The 20,840-nt window shown below is 37.0% G+C and overlaps 1 non-coding gene across 1 annotated transcript; it reads right to left on the bottom strand.

The window, feature by feature from the left end:
- Positions 1 to 19,780: 19,780 nt before the first annotated feature.
- LOC122445712 lies at positions 19,781 to 19,887 on the bottom strand. Its single transcript, XR_006270656.1, has one exon. It is a non-coding gene; the product is annotated as a U6 spliceosomal RNA (small nuclear RNA).
- Between the last annotated feature and the right edge of the window lie 953 nt (positions 19,888 to 20,840).

Genomic DNA, 20,840 nt, shown 5'->3' with positions numbered 1-20,840 from the left:
ATTTATCAGGGAAAAATTACAGTAAGTTGCCATTATCTACCTAGAGACTTTTCTTTCATTCAAATTATTTTCTAAGATGGGTATGTGCTTCTCTTTATCTTTGGGAGGGGCACAGAAAGAAAAAGGCTAATATTTTAATTTTTTATTCCTCCAAATATGAATAGAAACATATTTATGTCTCTATAACCATTCTTTAAACCACTTTCATTATTTTGACAATTTAATTTCAACATGTGTTTGGCTACAACTGCGCCAAGTTCTCAGTGGCCTGCCCCCTGACATTTCCCACAACTTAGCCTTATTGGAATAAATGTGTACAGCCAGAGGAAGATTTAAGTTTGGTAATACTACTTGAAACCACAGCTATCTCCAACAAACTTTCAACCCCATTGGTTTCACAGTGTACCAGTCCAGTGAAGTCAACTCTGCAATGCCATTAAAATGTCAGATTTTTTGCCATCTTTTTTTTAGTAGACTTTGAAGAATAGTTTGTATGTTACAGTGGATAGCTATGCTTTTTTTATTTCTGTTCTTAATAGTTTCTCACTTTATTGTTTTGTGCTCAGGGAATACGGTCTTGTTTTCAGCTTTCTGCAATTACTTGAGATCTTCTTTATTGACTAATAATACATAGTTAATTTTCTGTGCTATATGTGTTTGACAAGACAGTTTATTGTTTTTCAGATGTAAAGTTAAATATTAAACATGTTAATAATGTTATTTACAACCCTAGCTCCTTTCTTGTCTTTGTCTGATTGTTCTGTTATTTTCTAGGGAGTTGTCTCCCACTGTGATTGCAGATTGATCATGTATCCTTTGTACTTCTGTTTTTAATTTATATAATTTAAAGCTATGTTGCTAGATGTATAATGTTCTTGACTGTTGTATATTGTTGATTTTTCCTTTTCTCAATGTGAAATTTATCTTTATTTATCCTTTTTGATCTTTTTTTTGGGACTCTATTTTGTCTCATATTGATTTAGTAATACTTAAGCTTTATTTTAGTTAGTATTAACCTGGCATGTAATTCTTGCCTTGATTTTAAATTTATCTAAGTAATTCATTTTGAATATCTCTTATAAGTAAAATATAGTTGTTGTTTTTTTAACCCAAGGTGAGTGTCTTTTAGTAGTAGAGATATTTATTGTGATTACTTATACACTAGAATTTCTTCTTGCCATCATAACATTAAATTTTGCTTTCTTTGCCTCTGATCGTATTTTTTGTCATATTCTCCCTTTATTCTGTTGATTAAAGGTGGAATGGAATTATTGTACTAATTTTGGGACAGAAAGAATTGTTCTGTTGATTTTTGTATATGGTTTGAAGATTATGCATTCTATTTCAATTTTTCCAGTTGTTATCCTTATATTTCCAACATATATATTGAAAGTATATCTTCTACCAGTGAGAAGATTCAACTAGAAATTAAATCCCTTAACATACTTTCATGATGCTATTCATCTCATCTGTTGAGTTTTTTACTGCAATATCAATTTTAAAAAACTATTTTATTTTTTGAATTGGTGATACACACACATAGAAAAGAATCAGAAAGTACAAAAAGGAATACCGTGAATTATAAATCTCTCTTACATTCCCTAGTCTCTTAGTCTTCCAAATCACTTCCACAGAGACAATTCTTACATCCCCTAGTCTCTTAGTCTTCCAAATCACTTCCACAGAGACAATTATTGGTCCTAATTTCTTGTGTATCCTCCCAGATATAGACTGTGCACATGCAGCCTTGGAGTCAGGTTTTTGGTTTTTTTTTTTTAAAAAAACAAACAAACACATAATACTCCATATACTATCCTGCTTTTGTATTATATTTACTTAGTTTGCTTTTGTTTTACTTAGCAATATATTCTTTTTATGTCTTTCAGTACAAATACATAAGGAGCCATTTCATTTCTCCACTAATTTATTTTTATTTTTTTTAAAAATAGAGATATTATATACATTGGATAAGCAATATATTAATATTATTCATGTTTTAAAATTAAGACAGACAGTGTAAACTCTCTAGCTCTTATTCCCTTTTGGCCCAATTTCCAGTACCAAACCAGGAACCACTATTTCCTTGCAATGTTCCAGAGTTTTTCTGTACAGTGAAGTGAAAGTCGCTCAGTCGTGTCCGACTCTTTGCGACCCCATGGACTGTATAGTCCATGGAATTCTCCAGGCCAGAATACTGGAGTGGGTAGCTTTTTCCTTCTCCAGGGGATCCTCCCAACCCAGGGAATGAACCCAGGTCTCCCTCATTGCAGGCAGATTCTTCACCAGCTGAGCCATCAGGGAAGCCCTCATTTTACTTATAAGTGAGCAGTTATGGATATAGCTTACCCATAGTGTTTCTATATTTCAATTTTACATTGGAATGGTACTTCATCATTTGCCTGTATCACACTTTACTTATTCAATCTGCTATTAATGGACATTTGGTTTAATTCTAACTCTTGGCAATCACAGGAAATACTTCAATAAATGGCCTCTTTCATACATTATTTCATTTGCTTTGCAAGTCTGTCTTTGCAAGTACATAACTTAAATGCAAGGATATTTGTAGGATATATTCCCAAATGTAGAATTATGCTCGCTTTTAAAAACATGCTTTTTCCCTTGTATGAATTACTGTAACTCACTCATTTAACCAGTTTCCTATTGGTAGATATTTTGATTGTTCCCAATAGTGTGCTAATCAAAAAAATTCTGCAATTGATCCTTACATACACACAAGGAAAATCTTTTTGTGTACATGCATATCTGTAAGCTGACTTCCTAGAAATGCAACTGCTGAGTCAAGTCATTTTATGACTTGACATGTATTGCCTAATTATGTTAACTGCTCTTCATACAGATTGGGCTGATATTACACTTACCAGCAATGTAGAGGGATTTATTTTCTCACACTTTCACTAAGTCAGTGTGTTAGCAAAGTATTCAAACTTTACTAATTCATAGGCAAAAATGTTATCTAATTGTATTTTTGCTTTGCATTTTTCTTACCATCAGTGGGGTTGAGTATATTGTCAAATATTTAAGCACCATTTATATTCTTTTATTCTTGCCCATTGTCCTATTGTATTATTTGGGTTTTTATTGATTTATATGAAGTCTCCATATATTGAGGATATTAATCTTTTATGATGAATATTTAATCTCCAAAATCTCAAAAAGTTTCTTTTTTTATGGATGCAATAATCTCTTAGAATTCTCTGATACTAATTGTACTTATTTTAAATTCTTCTTCTGTTTGTTCTATTACTCCAAGAATGTGGGCTGATCTTGAAAATCCCTGTACATCTGCTTGCTGTGTTTATCCTAAGACAGCCTCAGTGATTGCGGGGGAAAGACAGGGCCTACTGGTATCCTATTTTCTAGGTATGGAGATCCCCCAGGCTTCCTGGGGAAAAGAAGGGTAATACCCTGGCCTTCTGGCTCCAGAGCTCAGCTGCTGCCCACAGTTTGCACAGGTGGGAGAGAAAAGAGGGAGGGAAGCTCCGCAGCAGCAGCAGCAGGAGCTGCTGATTATACACCCTCGAGGGGTGCCTGGGGACCTTCCCTTCTATTTAACAACTGACTCTGAGCTTGGTTTTCCTCAGAATTGTTCCTACCTGGGATAAGTACTCTTTCTTTTTTTTTTTTTTCAATTTATTTTTATTAGTTGGAGGCTAATTACTTTACAATATTGTAGTGGTTTTTGCCATACACTGACATGAATCAGCCACAGATTTACATGCATGTGTTCCCCATCCTCTTTTGTGCATGTTTTGGGCCATATTCTCTGCCAAATATTTCTCCTATGATCTGATCTTATGCAACTGGTTTGCTATTTTATTTTTTGATATGTTTGTTTTGTTTTTCAATCACTAAGTCATCGTGTTCAACTCGTTGCGACCCCATGAACTGTAGCATGCCAGGCTTGTTTGTTTTAGTATTTAGGAATTCCTCCAGATTTCTGGTCTGCTATTATCACTCTTTCTATACACCGTAGAGTTACTGATTTTTGACTCTCAAATATTGTTTCTGTTATTTTTCAGCATTTTTGGCAGCAAGAAAGGTGTATGCTTAGGAGACTATCTTGATTTAATCTTCCCAAGTTACTTTGAAAACCCAAAAGGTAGAAAAGGTACCAACCTTTTCAATTGCACAGCTTTGCTCACTGTGGACCTCCTGAAGTCAGGCATGAAAAAACATGTCACTTGCTAGTTGGCTAGCATGGTGTCTGGGTCATAAGATAATTCAATGTGTTTATTGTGTGAGGAAAGAAGGAAAGAAGGGGAAAAAAAGAATTTTAAGAATTATTTCTGTTAGGACCAACTCCATATGTTTTTATCAAATATACTACTATGTATACCACCAGGCACAGTGTTATAGAAGTGAATAAAAGACTCTCTTTGCCCCCCTAAAGTGCACATGTGTGAACAAAAGAGATAGAAGAGAATAAAAGTGTGCTTCCTAAAGTCCAAGATTTAATATACTAACAGAAAACCTAATACATTGGTGCTAAGTCTACAGGCTTCAGAGGAGAGCAGAGAATTACTTGTTAACGTGGACAAATAGAGAAGGCTATTTCAAAGTGACTAAAATTAGAGATGGAGGTGGACAGGACAGAGGTCTAAACCAATGTTTTATTATCCACACAGAAAAGATTTTGTAGATGTACCTCCAACCCTTCCATATACTCACAGCCATAAAAACAAGCAATAACTGCATATTTTTAAAAGATGGCCTAAATGTAAGTTTCTTGGGAATTCAAGTGACAGATAAATTATTGCTTGCAAAACTAATTTCAAGTATTAAAATAAATTATCTTTTGAACTTTGTTAACTTTAAAGTAAATTTTTCTTTCAGAATACATTAGGCTTGATGCATTGAAGTTGCTGGGAAAATGACTTAATATTAGTACAAGAGAGGTTTGTGTTTCTGATTGGTGCTCAACTCTAATAAACTCAATAGCTCCCTTCTGCCCTGAAGCATGAATATTCCAGAGCAAACAGCTCTGATTACTTAGCATGATACAAAGAGTAAGGCCAGAATCCCCATAACCAGGATCCTGGGGAGAGAGCAAAGAGGCCAAGGGAAAGAGACTGCTCAGTGCTTCCATCTGAGACTGACTCTATGATCTGAAAGGTGACATAATACACTAAACCCTAAAAAGAATGTTCTCCAACAACCTCTGATTTTTGCTTTTTCATAGTCTATGGCACACAAGTTTGGATTCTTTAGACTAATAAGCATGCCCACATGCCTAAATAGATACAGTAGAGCCCAGTGGTGAGGAAGTATTACAGTTACCCAGCACATGGCCATCTTTTCGTAGGACGGTATAAGATGAGAACACAGAGGCACTATTGGTAGGTAGTGGTCAAGAGGGCCAGACCTAGAGACAAATGCCTTGGAGAGTATAATTAGGTTGCTTGAACTCTTTCTGCCTCAGTTTCCTAGCCTACAATATGGAGGTAACGATGGCAATTTAGCTCTTATCATTGTAGTCAGGATTAAAAAAAACCATATACTTAAAACTCTCAGCATAATTCTTAACATATAATGTACACTCAAAATTATTATCTTTTTGTTATGATTAATCTCTTCATACTACCTAGCTGTAATACCTTAAATCAACCATTGTTAAAGTATGGTCTTAGGGGATATCAGAAGGTTCTGAAACCCTCTTAAGAGGGTTCATAAGGTCAAAATGATTTTCACACAAACATTATTGTCATAATGGTAATAAATGCATGATTTACCTTTTTACTCTTATTCTTTCACAAGAGTACAGGGGAGTTTTCCAGAGGCTATGAGGCTTGAGATTAGTAAATTAAATGCAAAAGTAAATATGAAAATCCAGCTCTCTCCTGTGAAGTCAGACATTAAAGATGTTGGCAAAAATGTGGAACAATGCAGCTCTTCTCACTGAAAGTTTTTGTTTTAAAAAAATAGTAATTTTTTCATAAAAATGTGTTAGTATGCAATGGGTTTACTATGTTATTTTAAATAAATTAATACATAGATATTTTATAAATCTCTTAGTTTAAATTTCTAACTTAATAAATATAAATATAAAGAACCCATTAAAATAAAAATTGCTTTAGATGTCTCAATAATTTTTAAGAGTGTATGAAGGGGTCCTGGGACCAAAATATTTCAAAATTTCTATCTTAAATTACATGGGTAATCACTAAGATAAATATTTATCTATTTATAATTTTAATGTGTATTTTTATTTTTATTTACAAAGGTGTTAAGAAAATTTAAAGTATAAAAATAACTAAAGAGAAGGATTAAATGTGCCATAATTAAATCTTTCAGTGGTAGCCATTATCAATATTTTAGTGTATTTCCCTCTGGTGCTCCACTGATATACTGATAAACCTCCACTGATATACCAAATATATAGAGTTAAACTGATATGATATACATAATATATAATATTTTGAAACATTTTTTACTTAAAATACATCAAAACATCTATCCATATCATTAATTGCTCTATAATAGCCTTTATAAGTTTATAAGCCTTTTCACTTATTTCATTAAGCTCCTAATTTTAGACCTTTATTTGCTTACATCTCTTCATGTTATAAACACTATTATAGTGAGCACCTTTTTTTATAATACTTGATTATTTCTTAGAACAAATACCTATAAGTACATTGTTGTGTCAAAGGTATACATATTTTAAGGCAGTGTGCTGCCATGTTGCTTTTCAGAAATAGTGTATCAGCACAAGTTAGCAGTTTACATTTGACTCTCTTGCTATAAGGCATTATTTCATATCTTTGCCAGTCTGATAGCTTGAAAGCAGTATTTGATTGCTGTAATTTATTTATTTGATTACTAGTATGTTTGACTCTTTTCTTAAATGTATTTTGGCTTTTTTTATTGGCTTATATATTCAGTTCCACAAGACAGGATAAGATAGCATAGGATAGGTAGGGTATGGAGGATAGGTTAGAATAGGAAGAGTAGGGTAGGAATGGATAGAACAGGATAGAGCTTTTTGAGACCCTCACAAACGTTATCCATAGAGTGCACAACCTGAAGCAACAGATCCATCAAGCAGTGGGTTGGGATGTGTCATAATTCCAGAATGCATGCTGTCTTCTTCCCTCTCTCATAGATCACTTCTCTATAGATCACTAAGTGAAGTCACTCAGTCGTGTCTGACTTCTTGTGACCTCATGGACTGTAGCCTGCCAGGATCCTCCATCCATGGGATTCCCCAGGCAAGAATACTGGAGTGGGTTGCAATTTCCTTCTCCAATCGAAGTTAAGTAGCTGAGATGAAAATTTGGGGAAAGATGTAGGAAATCATTGAGCAGAGCAAGAGCCCCCAGCCAGGGGCTCAGGCCAGTGAAGGTCTCCAACAGGAAGAGAAACCTATGTTGAGTGTATAGCTTAGTTTATATAATGGAGGCAAAAGAATTCTGTGGAGCTAGCCTCACATTTCATACCAAGTCAGCAAGACCAAGCTCCAAAATTTTCCCTGTCCCTATGAGAATCAATAAGGAAGCAGGTTAGACCAAGGCTGTAGCTGACAGGAGCTGGAGAAGGGACAGGCCAACTGAATACCAGCTGTTTCTAATGACTTTTTAATCTCATTCTGCCTCTGAAACCCCAGGAAGAGTCCTGCACACAGTGGGGCTGACAAGTATTAGCTGAATGAAAAAAAAAAGTAAGTAAATGAATGCATGAATATTGCAAAACCCCTGAAACCAAGTAACAAATGATCAGTATTCTTAAGAATTTTTGTTAACTCTTCAAAATAAAGTTTTTTTTAACTAAAAATAATAGGAAAAATAAAATCTTTACCTCTATTTATGTCAATAGTCACTGCATCTATTTAAAGCTTCCTACCAGGAATCTGAACAAATATTTAAGCCGTTCTGATCTACCTTGCCAGTTGGTACTTAAGGGGAATTAGGCAGTGGATTAAAAGTATGGTTACTTGGGAAGCTTTGAAGTCTACTGTTTTAGGCTGTATGATCACAGGAATGTCTCATCCACTTCCCTTTCTCCTTTCTTTTCTAATCTTTTGTTAAAGAAAAGTAGCATATAAACACACCAACCTATGCTGCTATAATGATTTTCTTAGTTAACACTGTAGTTAAGGTTATATACAGACTTTCATTATAATCCTTCATCTTTACTAGTTCCCAAGGTTTTTAAACACTGCCTCCACCCTAAAGCTCTCCAGGCTTTGTTCCTTATTCAGATAAACTTTAAACTCATTCTGTTCAGCTGCTTCAGAGGAAAGAGAAAACAAGAGATGTAATGTTTTGCCCATGAGTGTTAGAAAGGCCAACTTACAAAAGTTGACATATTCATCATAGCTACTTGTTAACTTGAGAAAGACATCATCATTCAGGGAATTATCAAGAAATCAAAAGACCAGGAGAAAATAATCAGGTGATGTCTAAGAGTCAACTTGGCTCTTTTAATTAAACCTATTCAGATATCTTCACAATTTCAATATGTCTGAAAAACAGCCTATTATCTGGTGGGTATCCCATATACTAGAATTTTCTACCTGAAGGATGAATATTGTTAAATCTGAGCTTTTTCATGCACTTGAGGGTTTAATGTTTATGGACAGATAATACTATTTTGTAGTTTGTTGTGCTGTGCTTAGTCACTCAGTCATGTCTGACTCTTTGCAACCCCTTGACGGTAGCCCTCCAGGCTCCTCTGTCCATGGGGATTCTCCAGACAAGAATACTGGAGTGGGTTGCCATGCCCTCCTCCAGGGAAACTTCCTGACCCAGGAATCAAACCAGGGTCTCCTGTACTGCAGTCAGATCCTTTGCCACCTGAGCTACCAGGGGGGCCCATTTTGTGGTTTACTTTGGTTTAAAAATTAATATTCAATTCATTATGGCTACAAAAATAAAACTTCCTTAAGGTTTTAAATTTGTCACACAAAACTTATAAGCCTAACATTTCAGCAAACATTTTAAAATCCTTAGATTAATATTTGGTCCCTTTATAGACTTAATTAAATATCTTAAAATATCCTTAACTGTATTTATAAGTTTGCTACAATAAATTTCCCTTTCAGATATAATTTTTGACTCAATAAACTCTTCCAAATTGCTTAAGTAAACCATGTAAATGTTATAAACTAAATTTTTACATTAAAAATGTATTCTAAACCAGTTATTCAATTCTTTTGTTTAAAATCAAAATCATAAGCCTGGCATTTATTCTAATAAGTCAAATTCTCTTAAACAGATTACAAATACCTAAAATACCAAACATGCAGAGTTTGGTCACAAGAAGCTCACACTCATATGGAAAGAATAAGAGTACACATTTATGGTCTTGTCATAGGGCTATATGTTAACCTTCCTCTTCTCTATGATAATACAGTTCAGAATAACTTTGATCATCTTGATATTCCGTATGACACACTAGTTCACTTTCTTAATGAGGTCATACTAACTGGACTGGTGAGCTGGCAGTAGCAAGTACCCTGGATATCCAGATTAGACACAGGCATATCACAGGTAGGAGAGAAGCCCTAGAAAGAAAAACCCTATATATTGATGTGTCAGTATATCAATAGCAATAATTTTTTAATGAAAAATAAAAAATGTTTTTCCAAAGTTTCATTACAAAAATTTTCAAGCATATAGAAAACTTGAAACAATTTCACAGCAAACTCCTGAATATCCAACATCTAGATTCTATAATTAACATCCTACTATATACTCGCTTAATCATATTTAATAAAGTATTTAGAAGTTTAATAAGGGCAATTGTTACATCTTGCATCCTCTACCACTAATGAATAAGCAAGAGTATTTAGTGACCCATTTTGAATTTTTGTGGCAGCATATACTGTTTTTAAGAATATCACTCTGATTTAGTTGTTGGACAACTTGAAAGGCTGACATTTCTCATGGAGCCTGGAGGAGAAAGAAGGCTCAGACGCAGATCCAGAAAAAAGGATCAGACGCAGAAGGCAGGCAAGTTTCCCTGCCTTCCAGATTATATAGCCCAACAAATTCAACAGCACTAGGGGTATTCATTATGAATACATGGATCCACAGTGAATACAGGTGTGGGGTCCCTGTATCCCAGGAAAATGACAATTCAAAAGCTATAGTAGAGAGGCTTCAGATTTTGGAGCAAGACTATCTTCTATGGCAGAAACTACATGCTTTTTGCAAAGTAGTACCTGGTTGCTACTGAGGCCTAGTAGCAGTCTTACTCAATGCCTCTGCAAATGTTGCAGCCCTTCATGAATTGATATTTTCAGATTTACCACACTATAAAGTCAGATGTGTGTAGCAGCCATCTATTTCACTATAGAAATGGTACAAAATCAGGATCAAGCAAAATCAGAGGATACAAAAATCTACATGAATAGGACTTCTGACTCCCACACCACTTAATTCTGCTAAACCAATGCCTAACTCTCAATTCACACCTAACATCTTGTTGAAGGGATGGGAAATATTCTGAAAGCCAGCTGATGGAGGTGGGAAAATCTTGGGCTTAGTTCACAACTGGGTCAGCATAATACACATAAAAACAAACTAAAACTGGGCTGTTTCTGCATTATAGTCCAACTTTGGGGATAGCTCTGAATATCAACTGTGAGGGACAATCCTTCCAATGAATAGAACTGGGAGTTCAGCTCAGTTCAGTTGCTCAGTTGTATCTGACTCTTTGCGACCCCACGGACTGCAGCATCCCAGGCATCCCTGTGCATCACCAACTCCCAGAGCATGCTCAAACTCATGTCCATCAAATCGGTGATGCCATTCAACCATCTCATCCTCTGTTATCTCCTTCTCCTCCCACCTTCAATCTTTCCCAGCATCAGGGTGTTTTCAAATGAATCAGCTCTTCACATCAGGTGGCCAAAGTATTGGAGTTTCAGATTCAGTATCAGTACTTCCGATGAATATTCAGGACTGATTTCTTTTAGGATGGACTAGTTGGATCTCCTTGCTGTCCAAGTGACCCTCAAGAGTCTTCTCCAACACCACAGTTCAAAAGCATCAATTCTTCAGCACTCAGCTTTCTTTATAGTCCAACTCTCACATCCACCCATGACTCCCAGAAACCATAGTTTTGGCTGGATGGACCTTTGTTGGCAAAGTAATGTCGCTGCTTTTTAATACACTGTCTAGGTTGGTCATAGCTTTTCTTCTAAAGAGCAAGTGTCTTTTAATTTCATGGCTGCAGTCACCATTTGCAGTGATTTTGGAGCCCCCCAAAATTAAGTCTGTCACTGTTTCCACTGTTTCCCTATTTGTCATGAAGTGATGGAACCAGATGCCATGATCTTAGTTTTTTGAATGTCGAATTTAAAGCCAAATTTTTCACTCTCCTCTTTCAACAAGAGGCTCTTTAGTTCTTCTTTGCTTTCTGCCATAAAGGTGGTGTCATCTGCATATCTGAGGTTATTGATATTTCTCCCAGAAATCTTGATTCCAGCTTGTACTTCATCCAGCCCACATTTTGCATGATGTACTCTGCATATAAGTTAAATAAGCAGGGTGACAATATACAGCCTTGATGTACTCCTTTCACAATTTGGAAACAGTCTGTTGTTCCAGGTACAGTTCTAACTGTTGCTTCCTGACCTGCATACAGATTTCTCAGGAGGCAGGTCAGGTGGTCTGGTATTCCCATCTCTTTAAGAACTTTCCACAGTTTGTTGTGATCTAACAGTCAAAGGCTTTGGTATAGTCAATAAAGCAGAAGTAGATGTTTTTCTGGAACTCTCTTGCTTTCCTGATAATTGAACAGATGTTGGCAATTTGATCTCTGGTTCCTCTGCCTTTTCTAAATCCAGCTTGAACATCTAGAAGGTGAACATCACCATTCACGTACTGTTGAAGCCTGGCTTGGAGAATTTTGAGCATCACTTTGCTAGGGTGTGAGATGAATGCAATTGTGTGGTAGTTTGAGCATTCTTTGGCATTGCCTTTCTTTGAGATTGGAATGAAAACTGACCTTTTCCAGTCCTGTGGCCTTGAAGTGGGAGTAGTACATTTGATTTTCTTCCTTTATATACAGAAGTAGCTTGAGAAGAACATGCATGTACTCCCGATTATTGGCAACCAGTTTGGCTGGTGGATCAGGGTCTGGAAGCAAGTTTGAAAGATCAAAGAGGGACTTCCCTGGTTGTCCAGTGGCTAAGACTCCATGCTCTCAATGCAGGGGGCTCAGGTTCAATCCCTGGTCAGGGAACTAGATCCCACATGTTGCAGCTAAAGATCCCCCATGCTTCAAAGAAGATCAAAGATCCCATGAGCCACACTAAGAACCGGCCCAGCCCGAAAAATAAAGAAATAAATTTAAAAAAAAAAAAACAAATACAAATCAAAGAGAAAACAGAAGTCTAAAGAAGAAGAATATAATGGACCCATTAGAGCAGGCACCAAGTAGGTACAAATATTCTACTGCCTACCAGAAAGCATCCAAGTCAGGGGAGACAATAACAACAGCCTCACTTCTCTACCAGCCTCATGTTTGCACAATGAGGCCAAGAATGGAATCACCATGGTGGCAGGAATAGAGGTTATGTGTTGGCTCAATAGTATGGACTCCCACTAACCAAGGCAGATTTAGCTGTTGCTACCAAACACTCAACCTGCCAAAGTGTTAACAACCTGATACAAAGACCATGATAAGCAGCAAAGCTTGAGATTAGCCAGACACCTGGTAGCAGAATGGTTACCTCAGACCCCTTCCACCCTGGAGGAGACACTATGATTCAACATCACTGCAATTGTTACTTACTCACATATGGTTTTGATTTACCTGTCTGTCATGTCTCTGCCAGCACCACCATTCCTGAGCACATAGAATGCTCACTTTACTGTCATGGAATTCCTATATAACATCACATCAAACCAAGGGACGTATTTTACAGGGAAGGGTGTGCAAAAAGTCAATGTATGACCAAGGGATCTATTATTTCTACTACATAGTAGTTCACCTGGAAACAGCCAGCCTACTAGAATAATGGGTTTATTTACTAAAGGCTTACCTGTGGTGCTAACTAAAGTCAAGGATCTCAATAGATTTGGGACACTGCCCTACAAAACAATGACAAACAGTTGTGATGTGCCCTCCAATGAGAATAAACAATTCTAGACACCAAGGGATAAAAGTAGGATGTGTCCCTCTCACCATCATTCACAGTGGTTTACCTACAGAATGTGTGCTTCCTGTCCCCATGTCTTTATGTTTTATAGGATTAGAGGTCCTGATACCTAGAGAGAGTACTACTTCCATTGACAGAAACAGTGAGAGTTTCATTAAACTGGAAGCTATGAAACTTTGTGTTCCTCTTGCCAGTGACCCTGCAGACAAAGAAAGGAGTTAATACTAGTAGAGGGAGGAGTGTAACTGAATATGATTATCCTGAGCAGCGGGGAGCAGATGGGAGCAGAGAGACTGTTTGGAACACAGGGAATTCACTGGGTGTGTGTGGGTGCCTCCATGCAAGGTGTTATTGTTAAATAGTCAATTGTAGCAATGGCAGTCCAATGAGGGAAAGGGGGAAAAGGGCTCAGATCCCTCAAGGATGAAATTACTGGCACACTACCCAGAAAGCAATCTAGAGGAACTGAAGTGCTGGGGAAGAGTGAGGGAAATCCAGAACAGGCATTGAAGTAGTTAGAGGATGAATAGCAATTATGACCTCAGGCCCAGTTGTAGCAGCATGGGTAGTAACTTGTTACACTAGCCCAGTGTATTAAGATCCACTGGGGAGTGATTGCAGCTGCCAGCATCTTGAAGGATCAGTAACAAATTGGTCTCCATATGCAGTGCACAAAAGGGATGGACTATGTGCTTGTGCCATGCCTCGTTTTCTCTTGGGGTTCTGATTCCATTCACAACTGCAGCAAAGGGGTGAAGTGTTCCAATACTGACCACATCTTGCCTCAAACATGTCTTTGGCTTGCCATGGTGTTTGTCTGATTCTGAAGGAGTGGGATACTCACAGGCCTTTAATGGACATGATGCTTGCACAGGCCTTGTGCAAGTACAGCGGAGTTAACAAGGCAACCCTCAACCCATAGGAGATGGGAGCCAAGGAACAAGTGCTTCCACTTGCTAATCCTGGCATCAGTTTCCAAATAAGCTACCTGAATGCAAGTTCTTTTCTCAAGTTCTGCCCTCCAGGGTCACCCAGACTAAGAAAGAAACTAATGAGTGTCAACAATAGCTCTCTTACAAATACGATATAAAATGCTGCAGAACAACAATAAAAGCTTTCATTCTGCAAACACATCAGCTTTAAGAACAACAGAAAATATCAGTTTTGACTCATTCCAGATGATCCCTTCTCTTATTGTGTCCAACATTAGGGCAAATATACTCCTTTACAAATTCTTCAACAGCAGAGTTTAATAACAAAGAGAAATTATTATAGAAAGAAAAAGTATATTTGTATTTGTTATCTATTGCTCCTGCAAATTACCACAAACTTAGTGGCTTAAAACAATAAAAATGTAGTATCGTTAGGGTCTCACTGGGCTAAAATCAGGTGTGAGCTGGGCTGAATCCCCTTCTGAGATTCTAGGGGAAAATTAGTTTCCTTGCCTTTTCCAGCTTCTAAAGACTTTCCACATTCCTTGACTCATAGTCCTTTTCCTCCACCTTCAAAGCCAGCAATATGCTGTGTCCTTTTTATATCAGATCATTTGATCTCCTCTTCATTCTTCCTCTTCTACTTTTAAAGACCTTTGTGATTATACTGGGTCCATCCAGATAATGCAGGATAATTTCCTTATCACAAAATCACCAGATTAAGAAGCAATTCTATGTACAACCTTAATTCCCCTTTGCAGTATAATGTAATATATTCAAGGGTTCCACGGATTACAGTTTAGACATCCTTGGAAGTTAGGTAGAAAGCATTACTCTGCCTACCACAATATTGGTGGTGGTGGTGGTGGTGTTGCTGCTAATTCATGTCCAACTCTTTTGCAACCCCATGGACTGTAGCCTACCAGGCTTCTCTGTCCATGGGATTTCCCAGGCAAGAATATTGGAGCGGGTTGCCACTTCCTTCTCTAGGGGATCTTCCCAACCCAGGGATTTAAACTCACATCTTCTGCATTGAGGCAGATGGATTCTTTACCACTGAGCCACCAGAGAAGCCACACTGTTAGAGGAAAGAGAGCATTTATCAATTTCCTTTAACGTCTACCCTCATATTTACTTTAGAATCAAATTCTCATTCAATTTCACTCAAATCCAATCTCTTGGTTGTAATTATACTGATTTGTATCAGGCTGGTGGGTGCATTTTCATTTTATGGGTGAACAGAATGAAATATGAAAAGTAAAAAGAAAAAAGGCTATAAAAAGGAAAAGAGGAAGGAAGGAAATGATGAAGGAAGGGGGGGAGGAAGGAAGGAAGGAGGAGACAACCTCAATTTTCTTTTCACATATGGAAAGTATGCTTAGCTACTGAACCCTGAAGTTACTCAGTTGGTGTAATGGTTAATTTTATGTGTCAACTTGACTAGGCTAAAAGATGGTCAGATAGCTGGTAAAACATTACTTATGTAATGTCTGTGAGGATGTTTCTGGAAAAAAATAATATATGATTCAGTAGACTGAGTTGTGTAGCAGATATCATCTAATCAGTTGGGGACCCAAATGGAACAAAAAGACCAAATAAGGACAAATTCTCTTTCTTCTTGAGCTGGGACACATGAGCTCCTGGTTCTCAGGCCTTTGGACTCCAGCTGGAACTATACTCCTGGCTTTCCTGGCTCTCAAGTTTGTGAGACTTCTTGGCCTCCATAATAGTATAAGCCAATTCATGTAAGAAATCTCATCATAAATATTTCTCTATATATCTTAATAATTCTCTGAAGAATCCTGACTGATATAGTTGGAGAAAGCTTGTCTAAGGAGAAAGAACCCATCTGCTAGAAGTTAACAGTCTTATTCAAACTCAAAATTCTAAGGAAAAATTCTGGTCATCACAGATAGTAAAAAAAAAAAAAATCCAGTCAAGTATAAATTTTCACCAACATTATTTGTTAAAACTTTATTTTTATTTAACATTTGTTATAACTTTAATTGCACATTACATTTTTTAAGCTAAACTTTGCTTGAAACAAATAATATTCTTCTTAATCCGATCATATGGACAATACTGAAGAGTCATGGTTCAATGATGAGCTGGTTGGATGACATCATCAACCCAATGAACCTGAGTTTGAGCAAATTCTGGGAGACACTGAAGGACAGGGAAGACTGGTGTGCTGCAGTCCATGGGGCTGCAAAGAATCGGACACAACTGAATGACCGAACAACAACAACAATAACTCAAGAGTCAACAGCAAACCATACATGTTTTGGAAAATAAATGGGCATTTAACTGATAAAGTTTATCATACAACCAGCTTCTGTAATTACCATTACCAAATTATTATTTGCTCTCATGTGAATTGTTCACATTTTACAACCTCCAAATTTGATCTGCAAGATTAAATATGATGAAATGTTTCAACTGACAACATGCTATGTTTTATTTTATTATTGATCTCAATCCATGTGATTTAGGTTAATTCTGCAAAACATATTTCTTTTGAACCAGTAAATCCAACAAAAGTTATAAAGAAATGGCAAGGAGGCAATATCTTGAGCATGCATTTGGCACTTCAAAACAAGTGGATTGTTAAAAAGTTATTTGAGATTAGTTGAGCATGAGTAGGTATTTATTGCCTTCTTCTTGGCCAGAAAATTGTTAGAGAAATTAGATAATGATAGAAATATTTCCTCTTGTAAAGCATAATCATTTTTTAGAAGATTGACTCTAAAATATCCTAATGCTTTTAGATATTGTGTCCTTCTGGTTATGCCAATTATCAGTTTACTTTGGGAAGCCAGCATATGAACTCTGCTGTATTTAGTACAGGGAATTAAAGAGAATCCCGGGACCAGAAAAAATGTTTCAGGACGGAAAAGTAGCCCGTATGTCTGTTTAATGATGACATTACCCAATCTAACTAGATACTTTGAATTCCTTTTGACATTATATTTCCACTTCTGAAAGGAGTTATTCCTAAAGAAGTCTTCCCTCTTCCCGGCTCTCAAATTATTTCCTTTTTGAATTGTCTTATTTTCTAATGGCAAAAATATCAATGTGCAAGCAATATTAAGGGAAAGGGATCTGTAATTATGATCCAGATTTACAATTAATCATAGTTGTAAATGGAAATTGAGCAAGATTTCCTGTAAGAAAAAGTATTTAAATTGGATAATTTGTGATTTTTTTTTTTTTTTATGATTTGGATGTGGGGAAGGTCACCATTGGAATTATACACATGAACTGTATGAGTGGTTTAGAGAGCTGATATTTATTACTCCATCTTTACAGGACATTCCATCCTCAAGACCATTATTAAGCAAACTTAAAAATCAAGTAAAGCTACTTCTTATTTACTCAAGGGTTAACTTCTTGAAAAATGAAAAGTAATAAAATTACAATTAATTTTCTCAGAAGAAATGAAGGTAAAACAGACAATGTACTCCAATATGTTGAAAATAATACAAGTTGACCTTTTTCTATTGTTCCCTTGATGTAAGCAGTGATTAAAAGATTTTAGAGAAAGTAAAATTAATATATGAAAAAATTAATCATAAATTGTTTTTAAAGTCACTGATACAGAGTGAAGTAAGCCAGAAAGATAAAGAACATTACAGCATACTAACACATATATATGGAATTTAGAAAGATGGTAATGACAACCCTTTATGCAAAACAGAAAAAGAGACACAGAAGTACAGAACAGACTTTTGAACTCTGTGGGAGAAGGTGAGGGTGGGATGTTGCGAAAGAACAGCATGTATATTATCTATGGTGAAACAGGTCACCAGCCCAGGTGGGATGCATGAGACAAGTGCTCGGGCCTGGTGCACTGGGAAGACCCAGAGGAATCGGGTGGAGAGGGAGGTGGGAGGGGGGATCGGGATGGGGAATACGTGTAACTCTATTGCTGATTCATGTCAATGTATGACAAAACCCATTGAAAAAATAAATTAATTAATTTAAAAAAAAAGAAATATCAAAAAAAAATTACATAAGTATTGAATTAAATCTTGCAAAACGAAACCAAAAAAAATAAAAATAAAATAAAGTCACTGATAATGTCTTATCAATCTGCAGACTCTCTTTAAGTGTTTTGTTTTTCATCATATTCATTAATTAAATTCTTTCATATAAAGGCTTTGATATTTACTTGTTCACCAAATTTTAGTGAGTAACTTTGAAGGAAAAATATCTAGGGCACAATTAGACCATGGTAATTGACTGGGAGGCCTGGCATGCTGCGATCCATGGGGTTGCAAAGAGTCGGACACGACTGAGTGACTGAACTGAACTGAACTGAATGGGAACAACAGACTGGTTCCAAATAGGAAAAGGAGTACATCAAGGCTGTATAATGTCACCCTGCTTTTTTAACTTGTATGCAGAGTACATCATGAGAAACGCTGGGCTGGAGGAAGCACAAGCTGGAATCAAGTTTCCCGGGAGAAACATCAATAACCTCAGATATGGAGTTGACACCACTCTTATGACAGAAAGTGAAGAGGAACTAAAGAGCCTCTTGATGAAAGTGAAAGAGGAGAGTGAAAAAGTTGGGTTAAAGCTCACCATTCAGAAAACTAAGATCATGGAATCTGGTCCCATCATTTCATGGCAAATAGATGGGGAAACAATGAAAACAATGACTGACTTTATTTTCTGGGCTCCAAAATCACTACAGATGGTAATTGCAGCCATGAAATTAAAAGATGCTTACTCCTTGGAAGGAAAGTTATAACCAACCTAGACAGAATATTAAAAAGTAGAGACATTACTTGACCAACAAAGGTCCGTCTAGTCAAGGCTATGGTTTTTCCAGTGGTCATGTATGGATGTGAGAGTTGGACTGTAAAGAAAGCTGAATGCCGAAGAATTGATGCTTTTGTTTTTTTTCAATTATTTTTATTAGTTGGAGGCTAATTACTTCGCAACATTGCAGTGGGTTTTGTCATACATTGACATGAATCAGCCATGGAGTTACATGTATTCCCCATCCCGATCCCCCCTCCCACCTCCCCCCCACCCCCCACCCGATTCCCCTGGGTCCTCCCAGTGCACCTGGCCCGAGCACCTGTCTCATGCATCCCACCTGGGCCGGTGGTCTGTTTCACCATAGATAATATACATGCTGTTCTCTCGAAACATCCCACCCTCGCCTTCTCCCACAGAGTCCAAAAGTCTGTTCTGTACATCTGTGTCTCTTTTTCTGTTTTGCATATAGGGTTATCATTACCATCTTTCTAAATTCCATATATATGTGTTAGTATGCTGTAATGATCTTTATCTTTCTGGCTTACTTCACTCTGTATAATGGGCTCCAGTTTCATCCATCTCATTAGAACTGATTCAAATGAATTCTTTTTAATGGCTGAGTAATATTCCATGGTGTATATGTACCACAGCTTCCTTATCCATTCATCTGCTGATGGGCATCTAGGTTGCTTCCATGTCCTGGCTATTATAAACAGTGCTGTGATGAACATTGGGGTGCACGTGTCTCTTTCAGATCTGGTTTCCTCAGTGTGTATGCCCAAGAGTGGTATTGCTGGGTCATATGGCAGTTCTATTTCCAGTTTTTTAAGAAATCTCCACACTGTTTTCCATAGTGGCTGTACTAGTTTGCATTCCCACCAACAGTGTAAGAGGGTTCCCTTTTCTCCACACCCTCTCCAGCATTTATTGCTTGTAGACTTTTGGAAAAAATATGGAACGCTTCACGAATTTTCGTGTCATCCTTGTGCAGGGGCCATGCTAATCTTCTCTGTATCGTTCCAATTTTAGTATATGTGCTGCCGAAGCGAGCACGAATTGATTCTTTTGAACTGTGGTGTTGGAGAAGACTCTTGAGGGTCCCTTGGACTGCAAGGAGATCCAACCAGTCCATCCTAAAGGAGATCAGTCCTGGGTGTTCATTGGAAGGACTGATGTTGAAGCTGAAACTCCACCTGATGCAAAGAGCTGATTCATTTGAAAAGACCCTGATGCTGGGAAAGATTGGGCAGGAGGAGAAGGGGACAACAGGGGATGAGATGGCTGGATGGCATCACCGACTCGATGGACATGGGTTTGGGTAGACCCCGTGAGTTGGTGATGGACAGGGAGGCCTGGGATGCTGCGGTTCATGGGGTCGCAAAGAGTCAGACACGACTGAGCAACTGAACTGAACTGAATGAGAAAATTTATTTTACCCAGAATGACAACAACCTAAGTAAATTTCTTCCATCTGTAGTGTGCTCCATCCATAGAATTCTTTAATAGCCACAATCTCATTTGACTTTCACAAACTTTCTATGAGCTTGGTGTTTCTGGGTAGGCACCTCAAACTCATATTTGCCAGAAAAGAAAGTGAGCTTAAGATGTCTTTGTCACTCACCAAGTAAGTACATATTTGAGTGTGAAACTTTCATCCAACTCACTAGGTAACTGCTCAGAGAATTCATTACCTAAAGACATAATAGGAGTTGAAAACATAAATACTCTTTTAAAAAGCTTAGATAAAATGGATATATAACACACATCTAATGGGTTATAACATGTTGTTTTACATGCAAGTATTTAGTTTCCTTTTTAAGATAAAAATAACTTCCTTTATTAAATACTTTTTATATTGCATGGCTTTGGTAAAACACAGACTATATATATATATATACCAATTATATCTAGAATGAGTTTTATCAGGAAAGTTCTTTAAATATGACATGCACACATTCTTTTGGTGATGAGTAAGGAAATTATACTACTGTGTATTCTTGTTTACT

The sequence above is a fragment of the Cervus canadensis genome, chromosome 7 (assembly GCF_019320065.1).
Source record: "Cervus canadensis isolate Bull #8, Minnesota chromosome 7, ASM1932006v1, whole genome shotgun sequence".
Taxonomy (NCBI): domain Eukaryota; kingdom Metazoa; phylum Chordata; class Mammalia; order Artiodactyla; family Cervidae; genus Cervus; species Cervus canadensis.
This window is presented reverse-complemented; position numbering and strand designations above follow the sequence as displayed.